Source organism: Acanthopagrus latus, chromosome 6 (genome assembly GCF_904848185.1).
Source record: "Acanthopagrus latus isolate v.2019 chromosome 6, fAcaLat1.1, whole genome shotgun sequence".
Classification (NCBI taxonomy): domain Eukaryota; kingdom Metazoa; phylum Chordata; class Actinopteri; order Spariformes; family Sparidae; genus Acanthopagrus; species Acanthopagrus latus.
This window is the reverse complement of record NC_051044.1, coordinates 27,916,543-27,944,004: the sequence shown is the minus strand read 5'-3', so window position 1 is coordinate 27,944,004 and position 27,462 is coordinate 27,916,543. Positions and strand designations below refer to the sequence as shown.

General features: G+C 41.9%; 1 protein-coding gene across 7 annotated transcripts in view; it reads right to left on the bottom strand.

Moving 5' to 3' along the window:
* The window catches only part of LOC119021875 (contactin-4), a 122,230-nt gene that overhangs the window by 89,418 nt on the left and 5,350 nt on the right, over positions 1 to 27,462 (bottom strand). For 6 of the 7 annotated variants that reach the window (XM_037102449.1, XM_037102444.1, XM_037102446.1 and 3 more), the window contains exon 1: positions 24,878 to 25,178. The exons of the other annotated variant lie outside the window; for it this stretch is intronic. The gene's annotated coding sequence lies outside the window, so the exon portion shown is untranslated. Of the gene's footprint in view, positions 1 to 24,877; positions 25,179 to 27,462 lie in introns of those variants that run through there. 7 annotated transcript variants of the gene reach the window in all.

Sequence of the window (27,462 nt, the reverse complement as noted above, 5' to 3'; positions counted from 1 at the left end):
GGTGGACACGCTGGGTGATGTGAGGTCACAGAGGCCGTACGTCTCTCCAAGGTATCAGGTGGCTTCAAAGCAACACTGAATGAGCCAGCTGCATGCCAACAGGCCAAGTCTTTATCTATTGTGACAGAGTAAAGAGTCAGTGGAAGCTAGGAGACCAATCTGGTTAAAAAAAAAAACCCTAACCCTAACCCTAAAAAAAAAAAAAAAAACTTTCTCATTCAGATAAAATATACAGTACAGGGACTGGTGCTGAACCTAGACTTGACCAACTGAATCAACCCCAGATCATAACACTGCACCCACAGCTTGTACAGTAGGTACTTGGCATGATGGGTGCATCACTTCACCCGCCTCTCGTCATACCCTTACCCTGTGCCTATGGCACCTATAAATTTGAAACCTAGAAATGTTGACTACCAACATTTTATCCTGGCAACTGGGCTGAAATAAACTGGAATGTTGACGGTGGTTGCTACTCTGGGAATGACCCATTTATCTTTGCAACAGCACTGATTTGTAACTTTGATTGGTGATTGATGACATGGTTACATTTTTCTTTTGTCAAAGAGCCAAAGGCAAAAAAACACCAGGGTATTATTTTAAAATTGTATCAGAGAAAAATGAACCAAGAGTCAACATAATCATCATGCTGAATTACATTATTCAATGCATGTGTGCAATTTTCAGTATTTGAATTTGCTCCAAACAATATAGATTGTTGACCTGAACAAAGGCTGGTATCAATTGTCAAAACTGATTTACAACTATAATTAAAAATCCATTAAAAGAGACTCCATGACCCTAAGCTATTGTTGTGGCACTTGTTGTGGCTGACAAACTGTATTTATTGTATCTAGTTTGAGGAAATGCCACAAAATATTAACATTTACATGAACTTCTAATATTTCATATAAGAACAGGGTTGGGAAGCAAACAACACTTTGATCAGTAGCATATGGGTAAGGGTAACGCCTGCACAAATGCATTGATGACCATCAACTGCTGATCAAAGTTACCAAAGTTGAAGCGAAGGTGCAGGTTTGCTCACACCGAGTGACCGCACCCTAATAGTGGAAAGTGTGAGAATGGGTTGTACACCTGCGTTATTATAATCGTATATTAAGAGCCATAAGGTAATTTAAAGAGCTGATGAATGAGCGGCTGATGCAAATCAGCAAATGCAAGCCCAACTTCAGTGTTCTGCCTAAAGCCACGCTCCAAGATTTCTAGCAACCCAAAGTGTAAGAGCCACAAAAAATACCCAGAAATCTGGAAATCTTAAAAGGTAATTCAAAGTGCACTACAAACTTCTCCAAAATACCTCAAAGACTATTTTGCATTTCAGAAACAAATGTTCTTAGAGGCAGAGGGCTGCTGAGCTCACAAGCCGAAGATTGTTCGCGTACCGTGTTCCAACAGCGCAGCAGGAACTCCAGCTGTGGGAACAAGAATGCAACTTGCAAGCAGACAGACTGACTCGAGCAGGCATAACCTGAACCAGAGCAAAGTTGATTGAGTGAAACTGCTAAATCTATTTTGAGCGGATATGTTTTAGAACGTAGTAGTGTTTAGTATAAGCCAGGCTCTCTCAGAGTATTACGGCTCTCTGCTCGCAGTCATGGGCCTCTATCATAAGTGTTTGACAGCTTTGGTGTGATCCCACTTACACAGTGGGAAAGTCTGTTTTGTTCCAGCTTTGCAATTGTGTTGTTTATTTTTCCAACCGCCAAGTCACAGGAGAACCAGGGACTGTACACAAAAAAGTCACACTGAGACTGAGAAACAGTGTCAGCCATTGTTTTTTTTTTTTTTGTAGCTTGTAAAGTAATACTTTTCTGCAACAGGGAGTTGCAAAACAAATTTCACAATTTAAAGTTTAAACTTTGTGAAGAATGAAAACGGAAAACTTTTTCTGTTTGGTCATTCAGTAAAGTTGACCTGATTGTGTCTTTCATCCTAGTGAACCTCACTTGGAGGACGACCTTTGAGATTTACTGCCATGTAAAGTCAAACTGTCAACAGTTACTTAAATTAAATCAGCAAAAACTACGGGTGGGCGATACTGAAAATTTTGGTGTCGATCCGATACCAAGTAATTACAGGGCCAGTATTGCTGATACCAATACTGATACCGATACGTTTTGCTTGAAAATTCCTTGATTCCTTGATCATTGAATGATTTGGTACTTTTGCCTTTAATTAGCTGATAATGATTATAATAATAAATAATAATAAAACACAGGACAAAGATAAGCCAAATAAAGCAATAATGTTTAACATAATTAAATCTATAACCTATCTGCATGTAGCCTAAATAGGAATACTAATGTTCCAATGTTCCTTCAGCAGAAGGGTTCTGCCATATTCATACTTCAGAGTGAACCTGAGTGAGCGGAGTGAGAGAGGTGGAGCGGGGCACTGCACATAAGGACTGAAAGAGACGCTGCAATCACACAAACTCTGTGAAGAAACACAAGTGATTTGCTGAACTTATAGAAGAGACACCATAACAAAAATATCGATCTCATTGTATCGATCCGATACCACCTTGGTATTGATACTACCGATATTTGGATCGATCCGCCCACCCCTAGCAAAAACACAGTTCAGTAACATGTAACGTGTACATAGCCTAACCCCCTGCTGTTCACTGTCTATTATAACAGATCAAGCATCTCTCACATGCTGGGGTGGGTTTGACAACAACAATAATAAGAAAGACTGGTTTCTGGGTCATGGTTCTTCCATTGCTGTATGTCAAGTCAAGTATCACATGAACATCTTGTAAAATGAAGATTGCATTATTAACCACGAATCAATGTGTGTTCATTTGTATTGCTAAAATAACAGAAATGTTGGGTTTCACACAAATTGAGTCAAATTTTCCCAGTTTTAGAAACATTGATCTCAGATCGCAGCAACATGAAGAAGACTGAAGTAGTTGAAGGTTTAATAAATGATCTGCACTGGATTGTCCATCTCTGAGGCTTCATTCAAGTAGAGAACACATTTTTACTTCAACAGCATGTTTCAGCGAAAAGCAGAAAAGCCAGCACGCTTATTATTCTGTTGCTGTTTGTGTTTCTTGACGAGACATCAGCTGACAGCTGGGCAGCTAGCTATAGCAAGCCAACACTCCAGCTGTTTCCAAAGTGGTTAAGACAATCAGGTTACATTTTTATCTTGTTTACAGCTTGTCTGATTTCTCACTGTGTGTCTTGCCCTGTCAGAATTCCTTGTAGAATTGTCCTAACCTGATCTGAACCCTCTGTCTCGCCAGACAAGGACATGAATGCTGGACTATACTGCAGAAAAGAACAGATTATTTTCAGTGATAGCACTTTCTTTTTCTTATATCCAAAGGTAAAAATGTAAGAGTCATGCGTTTTACCATTACACGCACATGGCAACTATAGCATGGTTAAAATGAAAAGATATAACATGTAACCTCTCTGCATTATAATGTCTATAAATGACTACGTCTTTCTTCTGTGTTTTGGTGAGTTGTTTTCTTACATTATCACAGTGGTTTTCAACAGTGTTCAAACCAAGAGGAATCTGTAATTTTACTCAAGTAATGATGCATTTTGTTTTTCTCGCCTGTTGCTATAACTTCTGGGAGAGAGTCGGAGAGGGAGGGAGGAAGTCAATGAAAGAGACAAATACAACTTTAACAGCAGCTTGTCAGTGAACATTTCTGCCCGAGTCGCATAAATATACTTTCATCAGCGATAGTTAATTTGTTGTTTCACAATGAAGACAACAGCTTCCATGATCCCGCACTACTTACTCCTTTGTTTTTTGTTTGATTGTGACACCACTGGTGGCAGAAATGACATACTGTGCGTTTTAATCGACGGAGGCAGTTATGGTCTGGTTATGCTTACAGACTTTAATCGGAAAAATAACCTGGTTAATAATTAAAGGCAAAATGTTAATTGCAGCTCTGTATAAGGACACAAATAGTCTCATGCGTGACAGCCAGATGTTCACCACCTTTACCTCTACTTAAATGCCTTGCCTTGGACACTGGGCTGAGAGATCTCTGCAACAACTTGGGTGAGTACTTTGTCATAACCAATGGAAAAAAACTGGACAAAGCCAGCAAAATAAGACCCAAGATGTAATAAACTGGAATTTTCCTTGAAACTTAATGGACGGATCTCATTTCCATACAAAAGTACCTCTTCAGTTTGATCCTGACAGGAGCAGATCAGAGGCGCTCTGCCACCTCCCGCTCATGTGCTTTAATACAAGCTGTCCTGGTCGATCATAGCAGCCAATTAAACGCTGCGCTTCACCTCTGTGTGAGGACAAACATTTAGCATTTGATAATGGGAAGCAGCAGTAAGTGGAGGAGCGACTAGGGGACGGCTTGGTAAAACACTTTCGCAGGACATGACCACACCTGGCTGCTGCTCGGAAAATGTGGCGAGGCTGAAATTAGTATGCAAGGCTTTTGTCCACTGAACATGGCGTTTGCAGCCTGTGACAAACCGTAATGAACCGAGCGGGGCTTTATCAAGCGCACAGAAACTGGGAGCGATCGCAGCTTGCGCGACAGTCGGCGGAAAGTGGAGTAAAATTATTGCAGAGGGGAGAGAGGCTCAGAGCGGGGGAAGGCATTGTTTCTGTCGTTTCTTTGTTTGTGTAATCTGAACAGTCGCGTACAGTATGTGCACACGGCCTCCACCTGTCGATGCTCTCTCAGTTTATGCTACGGTTAGAGCACTTTATTCCTCAAAATATATACGCAAATTCAACACTAGGTGTACACCAAACTAGGCTTTTAAATAATATACTGTGTCTGAGGATGTGACTAACAGTAATCAATCACTAACAGTGTGCTGCCCCAGTGCTGCAGGTGCCTTGAAACAATCAGTCACTTTGATATTCTGTTGAATTTGGTTGCTCTTTTTAGGGAGACGCTGTAATACCAGGGAGCATGACATATAGGATGCACACCTCTGATGCATACCTTCAATAAAAGACAATTGAAATGACAATAAGATTTACTTCATTCCCTCTAATAGGTACAAAGATTGATGTGAGCCTCAAAGAGAGAAGCAATCTTTTGCAATCCAATTATGTAAAGCTGGCTGGTTTCCTTTTCACAGTCTGAGATCAATTGGAAATCACAGTGGAAAAAAAAGGAGATATGATCCACAGTATGAAGGCCTTTGGTGCAAAGACACGGAGGATAGGCTGGACGGGTCTTTTGTATTAACCTACGTGAATTGATGTCGGGGATGGAAGAGATCAAACAGGTATTATATCAAATAAGTGCAAAAATACCGCATATAATCACTCCAAAATATCTTTTCAAGTGTAAATTGATGGCATACCTTCACAAATCCTGGCCCATATAACCCTGTAAAGATGTAATAAATTCCAGTTCTTGTCATTTTCACTCCACAGTAATCTTGTTGAGGTTGATAAAGTAAAACTATTTGATTCTCAAAATAATAAATGCGCATTGGATTCAATCTAACTAGAGAAAAGACACGGCTGCAACCTGTCAGTTGCTTTCCTGACTGTCAAAAACAGAAAAGTGAAGGAGTGTGTTTTTTTTGGTTTTTTTTTCTTCCAGTACCTGTGACAGTTTGTGGCGCTAACCTCCACACACGCTGTTATTAAAGCGCACACGACTGTACCGATCTCTGTTTTCCCTTTCCTGTCAGAGCCCGTTGAGCAATTTGAGGTTTCACACCAAGCCCAATTAGTTTGGTGGCAGGATTTATTGGAATGGAACTGCCTCGATGCAGAACAAGAACCAAAGCATTTTCTGGTAAAAGGGAATGTCAATCAAACACATGTCGCACGGCGTCAAGGAAGAAATGAAACAAGGCTGATTCACACCGCTGCCTCACTATGGTATTACTCTGAGCACTTTGGTGCTAAATGGTCTCTCGCTTCGCAGTCTGCTGGGGATGGAGAGAATGGCAACGAGAATCTGCTGGTTGTTAAATGTGAAGGAACGCAAGCTGTGACATTTATCAGCAACACTACCATTGTTTTTAACCAGGCTCATGTGATGCAATGCCAGTGGAGCAATACCATCAGCCGTTATGGTCAGCGGGCCCAAATGAAACGCTATTGTTATACTATCTTTACATCATCTATCCATCTGCTCAGCCGTCCATCCACTCACTAATGAAGGCTGTTGATGTCACAGCCACCATAGAAACGGACAGAAAACATGCCATCTTTGGTCCTGCTGCCATGTAAATGCATTAATATAGAATACTAGGGTATCTAAATTACTTTGAAACAATAAACATTTTGACAGAAACTAGAAAAAACATAAATGAAAGTTCACTCTGGATTTTCTTTTATCCTCCCACAGATTTACGTACATCAGCTGTTCAAACCTGACAATTTACAGATTAATAACAGAATAAAACTAATATTGTGTTATTGTTTTGAACTGATCTTGTGTTACATGCTAAACACTGTGGCGTGTCTGGACCTTAAAGGGATAGTTTGTGTTTTTTGAAGTGGGGTCATATAAAGTACATCTCTATAGTTGATCTGTTCCCTCCCGTAATTACCGATCAGTGCAGGCTCAGAAAAAAAGCAAAATAAACCACCTAAAACAAGGCTCACCTTTAAAAATCTGTAACAGTTTAAGTGTATGTTGTGTAGGGAAAATTCACACCGCTTTACGTCGCCGTCAGACCTGCCTTTCTTTTGGCACTACATTTTCTCAACCGTAGAACCTCCCTTTCCCTACCCATTAGAGGCGTAGGGTTACAGAGGTTCTACGGTTGTCAAAAATCTAGTGCCAAAAGAAAGGCAGGTCTGACGGCGATGTATTTTCCCTTTACAATGTATACTTGATCTGTTACAGATTTTTTAAAGTGAGCCTTGTTTTAGGTGGTTATTTCACTTTTTCTATGGACCCCATTCACTACAGTACAAAGCTGCTGTTTTCCACAAACCTCATTTTCTGTAACATCCAAAATCCAATGGAAAGACCCACGGGATTTTGGGTAAAAGAACCTAGACAATGCTATTTTCAAGGTTAGCCTAATAGCTAACACCCTATTGCTTTGGCAAATTTGCTATGACACACCAAGTTTGAACGACCCACCCAGATCTAAAGGACCTGATTTAAATGTCACATTTCTGAAGCTAAACAGTCTAACTTCCGTTTCACAGCGATTTTAAACTTGCTCACTGCTCATGTTATAATTGATGACTTTCATATACCTAACACTTCATTCTTTGGCAAATATTAAAGAAGGAGCAGTGAAAGTAGCGAAATGCAGTGCATTTAATAGGTAACTATTTGTTTATACACGAAGGAAGCAGAGTCAGAGTTGCGTTTTTCAGCGTGTAGTCACATTTTTATGTTTCAGCTCATTCAGCTAACGAAACTGGTCTGATGATGGAAAAAGGCACCCCGACTGTTTGCTCAAATTAACATGAATTAGCCTCTATTGCTTATTGTGCTCTGCTCCTACGCTTTAACATAGTGCAAGGTGCTGTGTGTCGGTGTCATTGCAGGACCTCAATACCCTGTCAGCCTGATCAGGATCTCAGGGAGCTGGAGTCTCGCATCCAAGTTGTGTGTGCATCACATGAGTCTGTCATGCAGTTTTATACAACATGAGGCATTGCCAAGCCAACACATCAGATAATTTTTTAAAGTCTTTTATACCAAAGACACAGATATGTATGATATTCTTTTAGAAGCTGAAGACTTGTTCTTCAACATGAGCGCATTTACAGATTCATGATATAACTGTAGATATTATGTAGAAATAGAGCGAAGGCGATTGAGAGAAAACAATAACTTTCTCTTTTAAGCAATTCAATGCAGGTACAGTATCCCATGGTGATTATCCTGTTCTTTCCAAGCAATATTGTTCGCTTGCAAGCACTGGTTTCAAAAGGCAGGGGCAGCTTGCTTTAAATTCCATTGCTAGTCCAGTCCTGTAATTGGATTTAGTGGCACTGAGGTGTCTGTGACCTTTGCTGCGAGCCAGCTTGTTTAAACTTGATATCTTGTAACCCTCGACACATTTAACTCCTCAGACAGTCTCATGACAGGTAGGATGACAACTCACCTGAGAGGTTAGTTCAGGCATTTGTACACCGAAGGGTCATCGCCTTGTGAATGACAGCCGACTGCACGACTGCAAACACCCTAACATCGTTCAAAACCATAACCACACAAACTCATTAAGGCAAAAATCAAGACATTGTGTGTTTGCTATTCTGTGTGCTTTGTCTAATTAAAGTCGAATTCATTATGCAAGGTTGGAAATTTAAGGAGTCCATTAAAGTTATCTTCTGAGGTTTCGCAAAAAAAAAAAAAAAAAAAAATCTGAATATGTATTCAGGGATTTCTAGGGCTATTATGAAAATTAAATATTAAAGCCTGTCCGGTGGCTGTGAATACTAGCAGGAAACCTCTCACAGCTCAAGAGGATTTAACATGCATCACAGTTAATGGCCGCCACATGAATGTTTAAATGTTTCCAAAGGTTATGTACCCTGTAGCCTTTTCAAAAGGTTATCCACCCCGCAGTGTTAGAGCCATCACCTAATGGAGGTCCTGAAGTAACGCCGCTGGTCTGGCAGCGAACTCGGCTTCATTATTTATTTTCCCCAGGACTGGATTTCAGTACAAAGGCGCCTAACATTTCTTTAAATTATTACAGGAATCAGAGGTAGCAGTTCAACAGTCTCTGTGGCTGTTTGGTAAGGCAGTGGGTCATGTTTTCATTATCCAGCTGAATAAATGATAAGACAACGCCGCAGTCCTCAACAACCCCTGAAACAGCACATTCTCAATGTCAGAGCCTCGAGATCAGTGATGTAATATAACCAACAGATCCACAGAGGATGTCATCTCCACTACCCTCCACTCAGCCCTCACACACCTTGAAAATAACAACACCGACATCAGAATACCGTTTGTTGATTTCCGCTCAGCATTACAAAAAATGTGGCCAGTATTTTTTTATTTTTTTTATTTCAATTTTAATTTATTTAAGCTAACTAACAATTTACTGTTGATGGTTGTCAACCAAGAGGGAGAGATGCTTATTGTAAGAAATCCAGACAAGTGACTAGATGAACATAAAACCTACTAAAAACACATCAAAACAAGCCTTGTCCTCCAGACAAAGGGTTGAGAGGTGTTGACAGCAGTAACTCAATACTTGAGTTAACATGTACGTTTTTCCAACTTGTTACTGCTTCCTAATGGCTTGACAAGTCTTTTATTTCAGCTCACACATTTAAATACATTTAGCAGCATTTTCATGCTGAAACTCAACGTCTTCAATTACAGCTGCGACAGAGAGAGCGAGAGACCCAACAGTGTCGCTCGGCTAATCTGAATCAAATTCTCGAGTCAGATTTATTCAGTTCCCCACCCACAGGAACGATACATCAAAACGTACTGCAAACACAACATCCAGGAGTAACGAGAGCAGTAAACAATAGCAGTGTCCGAGAGAAGTTGGAGTCATTAACATCGTCTGCTTCTGCTCGCTGTGAAGCATCCCGGAGCAGTCTGAGAAAAATAAGTGTGCTGTGTGCAGTTTTCTTTACATCACAGGATTTTGTCCTTCTGAAAAGTACATTTTGTTCCCTTTTGGTGCAATTTCACATGGGAGGCTGCCTGGTGCAGCTCAGGGTGTAGCAGTTGTGAAATTGTCATGTTTTGCTGGGCGAGTGTGGAATATACTCCAAGTCTCAGTTGTTAGAAGTTTTCTAGCTCATCAACTTTTTCCGTTTAAAGCCAGAATTTATAGATGGATTTTATAACCTGTTTTTTTTTTACGACTCGAGACGACAGCAGAAATATCACACTGACACTGAGTGGCAGAGGAGACGTTTACAGATGCCTCTCTTAGCCCGTAGGGCGAGGAGCGAGATTCGTCTGTTCGGTCAATAATTACAACATGAAGTTTTGAATGAAAATGGGAATATTATAGCAATTAGCCTTTTCGGCAACAAGCGTAAACAGCTTAATCAAATGATATTCATACTCTGAGCGAAAACACTAATTATATTATTGTTTGCGTGCAAATATAATTAATTAAATTACGAGATGAGTGTCAAGCGTTGAGATAGTATCACTTTGTCTGTATTCACATTCACGCAGCATAAATGGACGTGTAATACATCATTTTGTACACCATCAGAAACAAGTGCAAATGATTCTCTGCAATAACAACAAAGAGATTTATCAGCCAACAGCACAGGATTACAGCTGCTAATGAGTTTGGACTTCACCATGCTCCATTAAGACAACACAGTATATGACAAACATGCAAACAGGATGGCCGTGTAATGGCAACCTGTCCGTATATTCAACAAAGCACTGAAGGTCAGGCTTGAATGTACACCCCAGTGTTGTTTTGAATATTTTTTCCATTCAAAACAATGGTTCAAATAGGAGACAAACACTTCTTTTTTGTTTTTTTGCAAAGCTCTGTGTTGTGCCGAATATCATTGAGATGCAGACGGAGACAAACCATTTGAGACAAATTCCCGTTCGACATTTATAGTCCTTGAGAGCATAATGAAATTCTTATCTTTCTAAACATGCATAGATCTCGGTAAGCTCTCAGTAGAATTAAGAGTTCTTTGACCGGCTGTATATTTGAGATAGATCTATCAAAACTGCTTGTCATTTTTAATGCATGCTGAACCGAGCAAGGTTGAAACAGCTGTGAATCCTGAATGGCGTGTGAGAAAAATCTGACAACAAAGACTTAGTCAGAGTTGTCTCATCTGTCGGAATCTTTATCAATTTATATGGTTTAACAGTCAAATTGATGCACAGTATTCCTAACAAAAGGACTATTAGAACTGCTCATTTGTAAATCATGCATTATGTAAAGCAGAGTTGATCAATTGTTGGTAATCAAAACGACTGCACATCTTTGAATCATCACGTACTTTGCATATCATCAATAATGACCGATGGGAGCATGATCACAATGACTATAAAATGACAAACAAGACTGAAGCTTCATCTGTCCATATTAAGATAAGCCTGGTTGAGAAGTGAGGTGAGCTTTTGGGGGAGGCATTCAGTGGGATGCTGATTTGAATATGATTAATGGAGGGCCAGGTCTTCAAATCCCATCCAGCTCCCGCAGCCAGTCTGCCTGTGATAGGCCACCACTCAAAGTTGCTCCCGCTATCACGGCTCACACTCACCGTCTGTTTCTGCCCAGAGCTCAGGAGGGGAGACTTCTGGGTGCTGCCTAAGCCCAGATCACAACATAAAGGGTCAGAGACGGTCCGTCCAGCTGGACTGCAGTTCGGCATTACACCGCCTCAGCCAATAGGCAAGAGCAGCATGGAAGTTCTAATCTGAGCCATGCTGTTTTGTTACCCTCTATTCAGCCTTCAACCGAGTTCATAAAAAGCTTTCACATTTTGCTGTTCTAAACATTCAGAATCTGATAGCAGTTTCATGGGGAGAAACTGCTGGGGACAGGAAATGATGCCTTTATCACGGCTGCTCTGTTTGGCATAAATCAAAGAAAAAGACTGCCAGCGTGAGGAAAATTAAGCACAACACACCGGCCGTGTCACGTAGCAAAGAGTCACAAACCGTTGTGCAACATGCAGTCATTTCAGTTGCCATGCATGAATATACAGCACACACCTGATATGCTATAATGGGGAAACAGTATCTGGAATGTGCAGTGATCCACAATGATAAACTTGCGGCATATGTGGAGTTAACGCACGTCATTGCTGGGTGTCAATGCCTACAAAGTAGTGCTTTAAAGGTCACGTGCATTTTGACAGTGCTCAGAGCCCTATACACAGACAATATAGTTGTACATGTAGAACTGAATAAAACAATGTAAAAATTTGCGGATGTGACTGAGTACGTAAAGACACTAACCGTTAGTCTGTGTAGAAAGCTGTATTTTCAAAATCAGGAGTGGATTGATTGATCCCTGCATTATCAATATCACCGATATTTAGACTTGTTTTAAGCATAGAAGTTAGCATCAGTAGCCAAAGCAGATCCATCTAGAATGAGATCTCACGCCTGAGACGACTGAAAAATGCAGCTAGAAAGCCTTTCGAGCTCTGTCACACCAGCAATATACAGCGTTAAAGTTTGGATTGTAATTAATTTGTTTTGAATGAAAACAGCAACAGTTCAGCTTTCAGCTTAAACCTTGACTTCATGTTGTCCAGGTGTTTCCGTAGAGCTTTCCTCCTTCCCATTTTGAACTGAACAAACACGCCTAATTCACCTTTAACTGAAGGATTACTGATGAGCAGTCACGCCGCTAATCGTACAACACTACCTATTTCACATGGATGCACAGATGACTCTCATTATGCCACTTCCCGGTGGGGTACTTAGTCAGTATACTTAGCAGCTAAACTAGAACAAAAAAGTCACATCAACAAGAACGCCCACGAAAGGACACATAGCAGATGGCGTGAGAAGGGTCCAGCTGCAGCCCAGCAAACTCTTCAAACCACGCCCATTTGTACATGACACTGCAGTGGCCGATCAAAATCTAATTGAAAATACCACTAAAGATGGCAATTTTAGCAACTAGGAGGCAAAGAAATAAGGAGTCTTGTATCTGCGTTTGAGCCACAACAATCTGATATAAATACTGTGGTCTAATCAGTAATGCAAACAAAAAAGTGGCTTAGGAAAAATCATTTGGGAAAAAATAATAATAGGTATTTCCACAAATTTTAAGTATAATATAAGAATCATGTTAGCTTAAAACTGCCAAAAATTCATATTAAACATACATGTTGATATTGCAAACTATTTTATTGACTGGCCTGTTATCAAAATGGTTCGAGTGAATTGGCACCATGCAACACCACTGTTGTCAATACAAATTGACCGCAGCTTTAGAACAGTTTGTCAGATGGCGCTAACTACAAACAGAACTCATTGGGTTCTAATAATGTTATGTGTTGAAAATGAACATGTATGTAATACAGAGTTGTTATTATTAATATAGGCATTTATAACATTGAAATGTAGTTTTTGGCCCCCTGTGGCTGCAGTTGGATATGCTAAGAAGGTCTGGTAAACAGGATATATAAATGTCTGATAATGTCTGGAAAAATAATTATACGTCAGAGCACTGACCACAGACAGAAACAAATTTAACAAATTATGTTTTGGCTGATTGCTCCTTAACATTTTCAAAATTGCTTAGAATTGAGCTTGTCACATTATCTCTGACAGCACAGAGGAGAAAGCATCCACATCTAATACAAGAGGGTGTGATCATGCACAGTGAAAAGGAACAGAGTCATGCTGGAAAATGAAAAGGCGGCCGCGCTTAAACACTATGGCACGGTACGTATGTTTCAGCAGGCGTTTGTGTCTGTCCAGGGAGCGTGTTATTTGCACTGAAGGCGAGGCTCGCCGCAAACATGGCGAGATGATCAAATGTACCGATTCGCCTTCACGTCAGGCTCGGCGGACTCATTTAATTTCTGTGTGCTGAACTGACAGCAGCTCACAGAAAATTGCAGCGAGGTTTGCGGGAGAGCTAAGCCAGTTCACCACTTTCTCATTTGATGTTATCCCACCTCATCCCATCTGGCTCCGCAGTCCAATATGTGCATATTCAAATATGAGCCGGCCTTTGGACATCTGCAATCACATCGCTTGCATTCTGTATTAAAATTTGACTCTCTCACCACCTTGAATCGCAGCATTAGCTTCAGGTGAGGGTGTATTAATGTGGTCAAGCTGGTATGACAGAGGGATTTGTAAACAGCATGACCCGCAGCCAGTGCGAGCCATATGCAAAAAAAAGCTCTGCATCGTGGGATTCTCGTATGATGAGCCTTTGCCCCGCGCTGAGTGATTTTACTCCACACCTGGACAAAGCTCAGATTTTCATGTGCAGCACGGGCATGGAGCGCACAAACAAAAATAACCTGCTATGACGAGTAACTTTGAACATTACAATCCCTGTCGGCGCTGACAGTCGGATAAAGAGGATTGTGGCAGAGCAGAGTAGAGAATGCAGTCAACTGAAACCAGATATGTTGTCCTCGGTCTCTAAGTCTATATTGCAACAAACAAAAAGCGACTTTAAGCACATAGCTGAGCAAATGCATGATTGTCAGAGTGATGAGCAGTTTTCACCGTCTCCATGGGCCGATTTTTAACTATTTCAGGGCTCTCGTCCCTTTAACTTTCAAGCTTAGTCAAACATCCATAATCTTAAAGTGCTGAGACAAATGGATCATCGGTCCTTAAAACAACTGCACACTATGATTTTTTGCGACTCTAGGTGTGGAAACGGGTAACAGAATGAAACAGTTCACAGCTCTAAGTGCCACATATTAAAGTGCGTTTTGCACAAATTTCTTAAAAAACAATTTCTTCAACCCAAACTCCAACTCTTTATGGTCATAAATGTGTCCCCAGTCTACATCACTGGGTCTCAGTTAAAAATCCTTTATTAGGGTTCAAATATTTGATATTGCCTTGTCACTGAGAGGTGCTAATCAAACAAGCTCGCCTTTCATTTCCACTTTTGCACACCGGTACTTTCTCCTCATTTGGTCTTGAAACAAGGGAAATAATGAGACGTGACATGTTGCACTTTTAGCACTCGTCTGGTTTCCTGTTCACACATGTTGAATGGATGGCTGGTTAGCTCTCAAACTCTGGTGACATCACTGCTTCTGTAAATGTTTCACCACCAGACTCGTTGCACAGGTGGCTTCCCATCACAGTACCACGCTGGAATTCACTGAGCTCCTGAGAGCGACCCATTCTTAGACAAAGGTTTGTAGAAACAGTCTGCATGCCTAAGAGCTTCCTTTTATACACCTGTGGCCATGGAAGTGATTGGAACACCTTATTTCAATTATTTTGATGGGTAAGTGAATATTTTTGGCAATACAGTGTAGCTCACAAAATAAACAAGTGTGATGAGTTGAGATGTTAAACCATGACAACAATTAGTTTAACCTTTGGGTAGAGACAAGACATTGTTGGCTTATTACCGTGAGAGTGCTTACACAAACTTTTTAATGTTCTATGATGAACTGACAAAATACATGATGTTGCATACAAGCAAAGCCCCTTTTGGATAGATTTTGATCAGGGAAAGTACCCACACTGACTTGGATACCTGTTTCATGGCGATCGTAAATGTATAGATCAGTGGTCCTCAATAGGCCGCATCCGGCCTGCCGGGCGCCTATTTGTGGCCCCCGAACTATGATTCCGTCGCCATGTGTTGTGGTTGGGTCGGCATGTCTCTTGTCTCCATGCCAACGATACACAGACAGCTGGGTCACTCACTGCTGTGAGCGCAATGTTTAACTTTCACTCAAATTTTTGGAACAGTTCGCATATTCACATTTTGCCAGCTGTAGGAGCTATAGATTGCGCTAAAATAGCATGTTCCAAGTTCACTGCTAAAAGAGGACAGTGAAAATCAGCAATTTGAAGAAGAAGAATGGACTGAAAAATTTGCATTCATTCTCCTTCCAACCAGCACAAGACCCTGTAGCTGCGATGAAGATTTCCAATTTGAAATAGCATTATGAGACGAAGCATAGGAATTTTGAAGAGAGATTTCCTCAAAATTCAGAGGTAAGAACAACAAAACTAAATGCACTGAAATCGTCATATCAAGCTGCAAGCAGGATTATTGTCACATCTATGACACAACAACAAAAAGTAATGGAGTGTTCACGTAGACACTTTGTTTTATTCAAATATCTTAATTTGTCAAATGGATATATGACTCTAAGATCACTTCCTGAACAGTTAGCTTTTGAAATTGTCCTGAAATCAAATATGTACCAACACAAAATCCTGTGGTTGGTCCGCTTGGTAGTGGACCAAGGCCACCGTTTCTTGGTGATCTAAGCGCTCTTTTTTCCTCCCACATCCGAGTGTCATTATTGTGTTTGTAAATGCCCAAACAAACCAATCTTTGTGGGAATTTGCTTCCTTTTTCCAACTACAATGCGCTCCAAGTGCTCTAAACTATTCAGGTGTGAATACATCCTGGCATTAACGTTTATATATTCTTTACACCAGATGATAAACTTGCTGGCAATCACTTGATTGAAAGACCAGTATGTGGACATATGGTTTGAAAATGTCAGTGTTCCTTTAAGGGATGACGGCCTTACCTTAACAGATTGAGCACAGTGGCTGCTGAGTCTTACCTTCTAGTTCATGTCACTTTAAAGATATCAAAGGCGATGTCAGCAGAGAGCGTGACATCCCTATGAAGCCATACACGCGTTAAGGGCAACCTTGACAAAGTCAACAATGTCCAGCTGCTGGACTGATCCAACCTGCAAACAGCCGCTGACTGAGACTTTGTGTCTCTGCTTCTGTTACTCTACGTAAACGACACTGGGCACAATGCAAGCAAATTGGCCTAATCACACAAAATGCACAGCAATCACTGAATGGCAAATAATTAACGTCAGTGCACATTCATTATTCAAAAAACTGTATTTGTTATCATGTCTGCATGCTTTCTCCTTCTGCGTTATCGTAAGGATAGCTGTGTCACTGCTGATGTACATGAATACACAACAAAAGAGTCTGTGTTTTCAGAAGACACTGTCTTTCTGTACATTATTCCTGTGCTGAAATACCATGTGGTCAAGGTCTAACAATGTCCCAGCCCTGCGTGTTTATTCCACTTAACCATCTGGCTTGCTCCACGCTGCAAGGTCACTTTTCATCCGCATTCAGTGTGAGCCTCCACTCACGTTGCAATAACTGTTTAACATCTAATAGGAAAAGAGTGTCTGAAGAAATGCAAGCGATAACTTCTATAAGCTCAACACCTGAATTCAGCAGACACTTCTCTTTTCTTTCCCGAATGCATTTTTTTCCCAAGACATTTACGTAGACTTATGGGTCAAGAACACGTCTAGCTTTGAACCAACGCAACAACATCATATGTCAATATGTGTTTGCTAAATGCACTGAAAACAAGGTGACAATTCCAAAGCACCACGCAACAGCGAATCATGACCTAACAGCCTATCGATGTGATGTATTGTAGGCAGAGAATCATTTAAGTCCAGTTCTCAGTGACACATTTGTAACCACCGCATCGGAATTCAACACAATTAAGGCTGAACAACATGGCTGTTGAGCTGTAGAAAACATTATAGAGGCTCTGCACTACAACACAGCCCACAAACATACAAACACGGACTGACAAAACACATCTTCTGTCTTGATGTAGATAAAGGAAGCTGTTCAGCAGAGGTCACCACTCTGCAGGCTGCCATCAATACTCTGGGATTTCATTGTTAAAACTAAAACTAATGAGCATCTTGTTCGTGTTTGCCACAGTCGTGATGTTTGAAATAATGTATTCCACTGAAAATACTACAAACAAACACGCTTACTCAGGAAATTCATGTCAAACAAAGAGTTGAATCTTTCCAATGTGATGTGATGTAAACTGGATTTTCATTTAATCGTGTTACCCACGGGGTTTTTCCACTTGCAGTTTTGGAAAGCGAAACGGTGTCGCGCCTCCAAATGGACTGTAGCAACGTCTCGTGACCCCGGTCAGCCTATGAAGAGCCCCCCGCTCCCTCTTCCAACAAGCCCGTGTTGTGAGACTCACGTCTGTGCAGGAGCACCGGAGAGGAAGTCTCTGTGTGTTTAGCTCTCAGAGCTTTTGTAGCTTCTGAAACTCTTTAGTCTCTCTCTCGTGTCCCCCGTTTGTACTGAGACATCTGCTGTGTTTTACTGTCTTGTTCACTTTCAGCTGTTTCAGGAGTCGTGTTAAGTTACTGCGGGTGGAAAAACAACCCAAACTGCTGCTTCATAATAAATATTATTAAATAAGTAAATAATGAGGGACATTTATTGTGAAGAACTTAATTAAGACCAAATTAGCAGAGCTAAAGTCTTTCTGCAGCGGCTCCTTCGACCGCTACTTACTGCTGCTGTAAGTGTTGCTGTTGTTTCAGCTAACTTCCTGTCCATTTGGCAGATAGCCATCCCCTCCCTGTTCACGTCACCACAGTTGCTCGACTCCTTTTTTTTTTTTCCGAGGCAGCTCTCTTTGCCTCTTTCTTTTCTCCAAGCATTATTTCATTGCTTGGCCTGTTGGGTGGTATAAACTGTCACCGGAAGTGCTGGAATCTGTGGCTTTCATTGGTGTGCCATGGCCAGTATAAGTACCAGTTCTCTGTCCTGATTGGATGAAGTAAGCAGGGATACCAGAATATTTATTTTCTCTCTTACTGCACTAGTGCATTGCTCGTAGGAAGCATGTATTCCTACAGAAAAGTGGGAGGTTAAGTAGCTTTTTCATGGATGGCTAAATGAGGTTGTGTTTAAGGGTGGGACATCAGGGATATAATTGGCTGTTTTTGACTACTTTTGATTATACCATTATATTTCACCTTAAAAACTATTTACCTTGCCCTGTTTGGTGTCATTATTTTCATCACAACCTCACATGTGTGACTCTACAGTCATTTTTTTTCATTTTGACATACTATATTAACACTGTGGACCTAAAATCACAAAATAACGTAAAAATCAGAGTAGGAAAAAGTTGGAATTTTTTACTGTGAAAACCACAAATATGTTTAATGAACCAACTGCATTAGTTATAGTGCAAATATAAATTGTTGTTTGCTAAATTTGTGCATAAGTTTTTGAAATTAACAAAGTTATATGTAACTATTTACATTTAAATGCAGGCAGTGCCTCAGGCTCAGGGCTCCTCAGCTCATTCCTGCCTGTTCTACATTCAGCAGTCTCCTCCTTCTTTTGACTCACAACACAAAAAACTATACACTCCAAACACGCTATATGTCACAAATCTCTCAACTCTCAAAACTCGCCATCTCTGTCGCTGTCTGTATCACCGCCGGTGTCCCTCCCACAACTTCCCCTGTTACTCGTTTAGTCTCATTAATCTACAACAGTCAGTTTAGATGCACAGAATGGGACCGAACCGCTGGCAAAATCCCGGTCCAGCTTGCGCCACTGCAGGTATAAATCCGCTTGTTTCTGAAGGTATGTCGTGGAAGTGAACTCTGCAGTGATTGGCTCTGGTGCGCTCGTGGCTATGGTGGCTATGGTTGACAATGCTAGTGGAATTCGTAAAGCATTTATGACATAATTTAGTAACAGTATCATTGTAGTCCAAACAAATGCGACGTCGCACACCCTTGAACCACGCAGCAGCCATGCTGAAACCCTCAGATCAGTCTGATCCTGATCTGCAGAGATATTTGAGGCACACTCACACAGACAGACAGGCAGAGATTCCTTGCTTTTATAAAGAGATGAGAGGGGGGAGGAGAGACACGGGTTACTGACCAAACACTCTCTAACAGTGATTACTGCTGGAATATGTTGAGCTATTTAACATCTAGTTGAATAAGAAAATACACAGCATGGCAGCTTAAAAGGGAATGTTTCGAGTCTTTTGATGTGGGATTGAATGGGATACTTATCAGCTAGTTGGTGTATGATATATACTGCAGGCTGCAGTAGATGACTGTCAGCTCTCCCCCTGTGTGTAGCAGCATATGGATGCAGAGCACTATACTGGTAAACGGTGCCAAGAGCAAGGTGCGTTTCAGCCACACAGAAATAATAAAATAATAATAATAATAATAATTACAAATATGTCAATTTAAAGGCCGTGTTTGTAAGAAAAGTTTATTCTTGAGTCTCACTCCCAGCTCATCATACACTGACACTATATATATATATATATATATATATATATATATACATATATATATATATATATATATATATATATATATATACATATATATATATATCCAGCTACACATGTTGTTTTTTGTAAGCCTCTTCAAATCATTGTTCCAGAGGGAAGGAACCCTGGCTCCTATAAAACAGAAACAGCTTGTCTACATAGTGCATTTTTAAAGTGTGATTTTAGTCTGTCTCTTGCAGGTCTGATGGAACACATGTTCTATTTTAACTGATCCAACTGTCTACCAAGGCTGCACAAAACCTTGTTGTTTCACTAGAGCTTTGTAGACCCCCAAGTGAATATCTACCAGTCCAGTAAATGTGTGTTTGGTTGTAGGTGTGTAACTATAGTCATTTTGTGTTTGGCTGCCAAAACATAGGTGACCTATACTCAGTATTGTGACGGAGTATGTCATATGTAGACGCAAGTGGAAAAGAATTCTAGAAATGGAAAGTATGTACATTCATCGAGCCTCATCCAATCCACTGCACTGACTCCCCAGACACTAGGAATCTGGTAGGAAACTCAAAGCTGTATTACGGTTATTACTTAAATATTAAGAATACTATTTAACAGACTTGGACTTACATAAGAGGTCTTTTGTCTATTGAGTGAAAGTGCTTTACATACTAGTGTTGCAATGGGGGGGGCAATGAGACTTGCCCCCCCCCCCCCCACAGACACACACACACACACACTTTGAGGTATTATTGTACAAAATGCTAATGTCAGGTATTACAGTCATACTGTAATAAAGCATATACTCACCAGCCTCCTCTAAGGTAGGTGGTTTGTAACATGTGCATGATGCAGGTTCACTGAGGGAAGTGAGTCACCCACTGTGTGAGCTTCCGGCACGTTGCCATGTTCACAAAAAGGTTCTTGCTTTGAGAAGTTTAATCAGGGTGTAGATTCAGGTTCAGTTTGCAGCAGAACAGTTGCTGACCAACTGTGTGTTGTGCCACAGAAGAGGAACAAAAGGCAGGTTGTGCAACGTTACTAAGGCATTTTCCTGCATTCTCTGCCTCCAACAAAGGGGCTCGGAGCCGCAGCTTTGATAAAGGTAACTTAATCAGTGGATCGGCTGACTGATGTCAGATATGAATTATATGAATTTATTTTGCTTGCGGTGGTGGAATGTTTCCAGCAGAAACACTGAACCCTTCTCAGCATCTGCACCACACTATAACTATAACTTTCTAAAACAGACCAAACTCAGTGGGAGCACACAGTTTCTGGTCCCCCCTCCCCCAGAACTTGAACTAACGGACCGAGCAGTGGACGACCTACTCCACCCCATGAGCCGCAGCCAGCCCACAATGCAGTGCTGAAATGAATAATATCATGACGACTCTGCATAATGACTTCTTTCACATTTATAACTTAAATGACTTCTGGTTATTATACTGTTGTACTAAATATACAGACATTTTCCTGTAAGTAGTTTTTTTTTTTCTTTAACTTTCACTTCATTAAAGTTTCTTCTTCCACCACCGGTCCCCCTAATTCAAACCCCACATTCACATCCTAATTAAACATGTGAATGTGAGCAAGCCTCTTTCTTCCTAACTGTGGCCACAGAGAAGGTATGAATCATTAAAATGCTCCATAACATCCGTGTTTAATCTTTCTGTTTTTCACTTTAACAAGGCGGTGTGAGAGTCTGCGCTCCCACCCAGCTGCACGCTGTTGAAACACGAGGCGCTCTGCTGTACCACTCTGGTATGAAGTCATACCTCATTTTAATTAGTGCACGCAGAGGTATGATAAGCTTCGTTCTTTGTGTGCACAGCCCTTAGAGCTCGCGTACAGATTTCCCTGATTGTTGTTTAATCTTCTATTTATACTATAATTAGAACATAAGTTATCACCCATCGGGATAATTATGAATTATGACAATTAAAAGGAGACGAGGGGAGAGGTCAACCTGATGATCACCTCGTACACCTCGGCTATGCGTTCGTTGGGCGCGATAATGTATTGTGCACACACAGTATGTGCTAACTGAGCGTGTAAACAGAGGAAGTGATAAATAATAAGGCTGCTGAATACGAATAGCGAGCCAGTTCTAATTAAGATTCCTGAGCATGCACAGGTGTCATGGACCGAGTGTTTTTCTGTGCATCCGAAGGAGATTGTAAACGGCATTCAGTATTTCTGAACCTTTGTTATTAACAATCTCAACAGAAACAAAAGGCTTAAAATCATAAGGCAGATAAAAAATGTTTTAAAAAACACACAATTCAGAAGCAGGAGCTATTATCTACAGTTTTTAGTCACACGAGCCTCAATGCACCCGAACAGAATCCTCCGTGAGGACGCCATGAATAAATCTCTGCTCCTCCCATCATTCTATTATATTCTATAATCAATACACAAACAGCGGAGGAGCGTGTAATGCCTCATGCGACACGCCTCTCAGGGCGGAGGCTCCGCGGACCCGCCGAAGTTCTCATCGCCGGGACTGTCCACTCGCACAAAGTAATGAGATCATCCTGGGTGAAGTGATGCTGAAAATGAATCATCTCCTCCCTATTCCCCAGCGGCACGGTGGGCACATTTCTCTTGGACCTTGTACTCCGAGGCCATCCATCCTCTGCCGCCAGAGCAACGCGGGGCAGTGGCTTCACTCACCGCAGACACACAGGCACAGCCTCCGACCCCGACACAAGCACCTGACCGGGAGCCCCCATCTAATCCAATCACAGCCATGCAGGTCGAGTACAGCAACAGCGTTCCTATAAGAAATATTATGACTTTTTTTCCATCTCGGGTGCTCATTCACTTGAAACGATCTATATTTGTTGGCGAAGGTTTATCAGCACTGTAGATACACAATAACACCCTCGTATCTCCGGGACATGTTTTCTATTTAGAGGAAATGGTCATTTCAGTTTAACACAATTTTGCTCTGAGACACAAGTGCGCGAACATTCCTTCGTGTAATGAAATCACAATGCACAATCAGCGGTGGGGTTGAGGGATGGCCGTGGTCTTAATCCATTAGACCTTGCAGCCCGTTTCTTCTGCCGCCCCGATATTAGGACAAAGCGCATTGATGAATTCCTGCCAGGCGAGGCTTTCTGCCGACGGACACAAACATAAACAATCCGCCGCTAAGAAAAAGGAGGTGCAATGTGGCCGTGAAGATAAAGCTTAATCTATCACAACCCAGTAAGTGTAATAGAAAAAGACAGTTTAAAGGTTTAGAATAATCACAGATGTCAGGAGCTATTTTACAGTGCGAAAAAGGATACGAGTTTGTCTTGGAAATATGACGTGCTGAGGAGCTGCGAGGGACGGGGGTGGGTCGCCTCGGTAAGTCAGGGGGGAAGCGGCGCAGGTCACAGGGCCAGATAACTGACGGAGCCACAGGGGACAAAATCAACATGGCCAGGCGGCGGGGACAGACACCCAACAGCTGACAAATACGCCTTTGACCAGCTGACCTGCTCCACAGACGGAGGAGCGCGCCACGCGGTCTGAAAGCAGCCGTACACCAAGGCCGGCGTTTGTGATGGATGACTCACTACGGTCACACGCATCCACATGAATGGGCCTACTGTGGCTATTTGCCATGCAAATACTGACATGAAAAAAAAAAAAAAAAGCAGTAGGAGCCGCGCTACTGTCGCGCTACCAGTTTATTGCGAGTGTAAGCAGCTCATCACACGATTGGTTCATTGCAAATCCATTTAGTGTGCAGTGCATTAATCATGCAGCGGGCTGCCAAGGTTCACCATTTATGCTACTCTGTAGATTACAAGAGAGGGGTGTTGGAAATTCTGCTTAATAGCCAGGAAGCTCTCATTATGCTCCTCACATTCATTCATTTTTCCACCGTCGCGTGTCCTGTTACATACATGCTCAAAGAGGTGTGATGGAGAAACAGCTGACTGGTGCAGTATGTGCACAGAGAGATTGTACATGGGATTTTCTCTGCCCGCTAAGCAGCACGTTCCCGCAGTTTAAAGGCATATTTCTCTGCCATTTGTGGAAAAAAAGCTCGCTGTACAATAGATCTAGATATCATAAATGAGATTCACAATCTTCCCATCAAACTCCCACGGGCTGTCTCTCAATTACATTCTACGTGCAGAGCTGCACTGAGTGGGGTTCTGACATTACATTCAGTGCCGAGGTGATGTTACCAAATCACAAATTAGATTGCATTACAAAGGTTATATGAATTACCCTAGATGTAAAAATAGCACTAATATGCACACGTGCAGCCCCCACAGCCCGCACCACACACACACACACACACACACACACACACACACACACCAGCCCGAGTTTTCTTATTTAACAGATAGTTTTCCACTCCGAGTCATACACGGGGAAACTGTCAAAACACATCACAATCACTTCAGAGTGTTCAAATTTGATCAGAACCAACTACACCCATCAAGGCAGAGGCTGAACGTGGAATACATGTACTGTAAATAAACCCAGTGGCCACTTTATTAGCTTGAATATACGCATTTCCAACAATTTTAGCTACAAACTGAACTTTATTGTCTGCCTAAGGGTCGAATCTGTCTGTGGCAGGCCGTCGAATTGAATTACAATAAAATGCACAGTTGTACCTAATAAAGTGGCCACAAAAGTGTGTGTATTAAATATACATAGCTGTGCCGTGTGAGTCGAGTGTCAGGGGGCCATGGATTCATGAAACATCACACGCGCTCACATTGTTCGTCAACATCAGATACGACTTAAGACGAGGTGTGATGGATGGAGGCGCCGGGGGGAAAATAATTTCCACCAACATATTCTAGCTGCTGTGAATAAGACAAGGCAAAGGAAGGAAGGCTGGATAGGGTGCTAACAGTTACAGCCCAGACCTGTGTATTGGAATATATGCATTTTGTACAGTACAGAGAAAAGAGGCCAAGGACAGCAGAAGGTGTAAATGAATAAAACAGTGTTGTATGTTTTAACATAATGCTAGCTGCAAATGCTAGCATGTCTGGCTAAGTAGCCCACTGCCTACAGTGCGCTAGCTAGCCAATTGTGAGTGTCGGCTAACATTAGCGGCTTTGTCCTGCCCCTTACTGGATTTGGAAAAGGTTAACATTCGGCAACCCCAGTAAAACTTGTTATCTGAGACAGCAGAGCTTGACAGTGGATTCACTCACCTGACACCATGCTCATGTAGTGACGTAGAGGCGAGGGAGGGGATCACTGAACGCAGGAACAGGAAGCTAGGGCAAACAACGGCGACGTTCAAAGCAGCTTTAACGGCTAACAATTACATGGTTGGGACAACTTAAACACCATCCCTGTCAAGCAGGCCATGCAGAGATGCCAGCGCCACACATCACTACACATCCAGACACACAAACAGGCAGACACCGCTTCCGCAAAAAGCTGCCTCCAACTCCTGCTTAACACAGCGCTTCTGAGATCAGAGCTGCCACACCGTCGACACACAGTCCCGCGGTGCCAACAAGTCAGGAGCACAGCCTCTGATTGGTCGACAGACTCGACCCAAGGCAACATGGGAATGCCAGTGGATGGCTAACAACCAATGCTTTCTGATTATGGAATAAGTGTTAAAAAAAAAAAAAACTCTCCAAAAACACACTGCAGTCCAAGGCTGACGGGACAGGAGCCCTTTTCACAATAGCCTTGAAAGTTAGCTTCTGGGCAATTGTACACATCATGGAGCCCCAGATTACACTTCCATACTGTCCAGCATGTCAGATTTTTTCTCATCAGTCCTGTTCAACACTCTGTGGTGAGACGCTGACGCATGCAGCACAGCTGTAAAAGCTCCACTTCAGCAAACTTCAGGGTATGCAGTTTATTTTCAGTTAACGTCACATGAGACATCACACTTGTTTTCATCACTTGTCTGATCCCACAACTGGATGAGGCATCTTCATTTCCATGTTTTCCTACAGGGATCATCTGTTGTTTTGTCAGTAGGTCATATGTGTCATATATGGAAACCGCAATGTGCATAGTTTTAAGGTTTTTACACTTTAAAACAGATCAAACACAGACCTGGCCTTAGCTTGATTAGCAAGCTTGTTAACAGGTGGGTGACCAGATCTGCCAGAGCCAGAATCGAACAGTCAACGGTCTTACCTGTCTGAAATCAAAGAACCACTGAGACAGAGGCTGCTCAAAAATTGGATCGTAAATCAGCAAACAGTGAACTGCGCACTATGATGGAAGAATACGACGACAGCTGTGGGAAACACGGAGTAGAGCAGCGACGAAAGCAACACCTGTGCTTCCAAGAGCCAAACACAAGCTGTCATTTCTAGTAAGACCTCTCCATCACAGGGCACTCCTGGCTGACACTGTTCTCATCCCAGCTTTATGTTGCAATAACACGTGATCCATAAAAGAAAAAGAATCACTGCAATGTGGCGTCTTCGTGAACGACAGCGCGGCTACATATATCACCGCGGATGGCTTCGATAGACATCCTTTTCATGTGGCAGCCGTATAACTCAGTTTGTATGACAGTTAAAGAAGAAAAGAAAAAAAAAACTTCCAACGACTGCCCGTAGCTGCTGCTGGGAAATCAAACGGCTCCTGCAAAATGTTCATAGAATCGTCGTTCTGCATGGGTAACTATTAGCAGCATATATTGGCAGGAAAATGATGTGAAGGAACGGGATAAAATATACACTCCCATCACAGTCAGAAGCCTCCTACGTGCAGTGTAGTAAAATCCATACATTGCTCGAAGGCACAAAGCTGCTGTGTCCTCAGTTGGGATGAATACTCCATGCAAGTTGGCGTTTTATCTGGCTAACCAACTGGCAATCTCACTTTAGCCTGTTGGAAGACTTGGGAGGACGCACGTACGGTGCCGTACACGTTTCAGCCAAAAAAAACATCATTTTCTGGGTTCCCGTTCTCGACGATGAGCTGATCCCCCGCCCATCGTCATGAATATAATCTATTTAAGAGTTTGCAACATGTCTGTGTGACAGCAGCCCTGTATTACTTTCTATCAGTGTTGTGCAGGTGTTGCCCAACTTGAAGCGGAGTCTGTTTGTGAAAACGTGCCCCAGCGCTAATGTGTTAGTGACGCCGGGGCTACAGAGGATTTGTTGGAGGAAACTAAGCCCAGCTCCCATCTGCTTTCTGAGGTATTATCCTCAGTCATCTTTCCTTCACACCTCACAGTCTGATTGAAAAGCCTGTTTGTAAATTTCCAAACTTGACTGTGGCGCGTTGGTGGCTCGCGCTGATACCGAGTGTCTGTGCCTTATTTAGGCTTTCGGATAAGACTTCTTCCCCTGAAATTATTTTGCGAGCGCGCACTTGTTTGCTTTCAATATTGCTTTGGTAATCCCGCACCGGACTGCGGCGACAGACTTAGACATTACTCTGAAAATCTGGAATATTGGCACTCGTACAGAGGTGCCGAAATATCTCAACAACCACAAAGGCTGTTACAGTTACATTCATCAAAAAAAAAGTCAACCTGTTTACAGATGATATATTTCTTGGGAAATATCTGAGGGAAAAATAATGTGCTGGCTTCCAAAAACAAACACATTGCAAGGATAAGAAGATTAGGCTTAAATCAGGGGTGACCACTGAGTGATCGTGGCCTTATTACGTGACAGATAAGCAATTAAAATGTTGAATGTGCAAAATCCTGATAACCAGCAGGTTCACAGCCAGGGTTTTTATGAATCATTGATTGTGAAAAAAAAACAGAAAAAACTTTTGTTTTGGAAAACAACCAGAAACG